Raw genomic sequence first — 2,500 nt, forward strand, 5'->3', positions numbered from 1 at the left:
TTTTATGGTCATGCTCCAGTGGTGAATGGTTTATTCTTGATGAATCTCGATCGTGATGTTACACATATTCATAGTGTGAGTACCAAAAGATGTAAAGTTGATAATAGTCCCACATACTTGTGGCACTGCCGCCTTGGTCATATCGGCATTAAGCGCATGAAGAAGCTCCATACTGATGGACTATTAGAGTCTCTTGACTTTGAATCATTTGACACATGCGAACTGTGCCTCATGGGCAAGATGACTGAGACTCCATTCTCAGGAATAATGGAGAGAACAACCGACTTATTGGAAATAATACATACTGATGTGTGTGGTCCAATGAACGTTGAAGCTCGCGGTGGTTATCGTTATGTTCTCACTCTCACCGATGATTTGAGTAGGTATGGGTATATCTACTTGATGAAGCACAAATCTGAGACGTTTGAAAAGTTCAAGGAATTTCAGAGTGAGGTTGAGAATCAACGTGACAGAAAAATTAAATGTCTACGATCTGATCGTGGAGGAGAATATTTGAGTCACGAGTTTGGCACACACCTAAGGAAGTGTGGAATCGTTTCACAACTGACGCCGCCTGGCACACCGCAACGCAACGGAGTGTCTGAACGTCGTAATCGCACTTTATTAGATATGGTACGATCTATGATGTCTCTTACCGACTTACCGCTATCATTTTGGGGATACGCATTAGAAACTGCAGCATTCACTTTAAATAGGGCACCGTCTAAATCCGTTGAGACGACACCGTATGAACTATGGTTTGGCAAGAAACCTAAGTTGTCGTTTCTTAAAGTTTGGGGCTGCGATGCTTATGTGAAGAAACTTCAACCAGAAAAGCTCGAACCCAAAGCGGAGAAATGCGTATTCATAGGATACCCTAAGGAAACTATTGGGTATACCTTCTATCTTAGATCCGAAGGTAAAACCTTTGTTGCCAAGAATGGATCCTTTCTAGAGAAAGAGTTTCTCTCGAAAGAAGTAAGTGGGAGGAAGGTAGAACTTGATGAGGTAATTACACCCCCTCTCGAACAGGATACTAGCGCAGCGCGGGAAGTTGTTCCTGTGGCGCCTACACCGACTGAAGAGGAAGTTAATGATGATGATCATGAAGCTTCGGATCAAGTTACTACTGAACCACGAAGGTCCACAAGGGCATGCTCCGCACCAGAGTGGTACGGCAACCCTGTGATGGAAATCATGTTGTTAGAGAACGGTGAACCTTCGAACTATGAAGAAGCGATGGCGGGCCCGGATTCCAACAAATGGCTTGAGGCTATGAAATCCGAGATAGGATCCATGTATGAGAACAAAGTATGGACTTTGGTGGACTTGCCCGATGATCGGCGAGCCATAGAAAATAAATGGATCTTCAAGAAGAAGACTGATGCAAACGGTAATGTAACCGTTTACAAAGCTCGACTTGTCGCAAAGGGTTTTCGACAAATTTAAGGAGTTGACTACGAAGAGACTTTCTCTCCCGTAGCGAAGCTGAAATCAGTCCGAATCATGTTAGCGATTGCCGCCTTTTATGATTATGAAATTTGGCAAATGGACGTCAAAACAGCGTTCCTTAACGGGAACCTTAAGGAAGAGTTGTATATGATGCAACCAGAAGGTTTTGCCGACCCTAAGGGTGCTAACAAAGTGTGCAAGATCCAGCGCTCCATCTATGGGCTGGAGCAAGCATCTCGGAGTTGGAACATTCGCTTTAATGAGGTGATTAAAGCGTTTGGGTTCATACAGGTTTACAGAGAAGCCTGTTTGTACAAGAAAGTGAGTGGGAGCTCTGTAGATTTCCTCATACTGTATGTGGATGACATATTATTGATGGGGAATAATATAGAGATGTAGGAGAGCATAAAGCCTATTTGAACAAGAGTTTTTCAATGAAGGACCTTGGAGAAGCTGCATACATATTAGGCATCAAGATCTATAGAGATAGATCGAGACGCCTCATAGGTCTTTCGCAAAGTACATACCTTGACAAGATATTGAAGAAGTTCAATATGGAAAACTCAAAGAAAGGGTTCTTGCCAGTTTTGCAAGGTATGAGATTGAGTAAGACTCGGTCGCCGACCACGACAGCAGATAGAGAGAAGATGAGTTATGTCCCCTACGCTTCAGCCGTGGGCTCTCTGCTGTGTACCAGACCTGATATAAACCTTGCCATAAGTTTGGTAGGGAGGTACCAAAGTGATCCAGGTATGGAACACTGGACAGCGGTCAAGAATATCCTTAAGTACCTGAAAAGGACTAAGGAAATGTTTCTCGTTTATGGAGGTGACGAAGAGCTCGTCGTAAAGGGTTACGTCGACGCTAGCTTCGACACAGATCCGGATGACTCTAAGTCACAGACCGGATACGTATATGTGTTGAATGGTGGGGCAGTGAGCTGGTGCAGCAGCAAGCAAGAAGTCGTGGCAGCATCTACATGTGAAGCGGAGTACATAGCTGCTTCAGAAGCGGCTCATGAAGGAATTTGGATGAAGAAGCTCATCAC

This window comes from Hordeum vulgare, chromosome 1H (assembly GCF_904849725.1).
Source record: "Hordeum vulgare subsp. vulgare chromosome 1H, MorexV3_pseudomolecules_assembly, whole genome shotgun sequence".
In the NCBI taxonomy this organism is placed as follows: Eukaryota; Viridiplantae; Streptophyta; class Magnoliopsida; order Poales; family Poaceae; genus Hordeum; species Hordeum vulgare.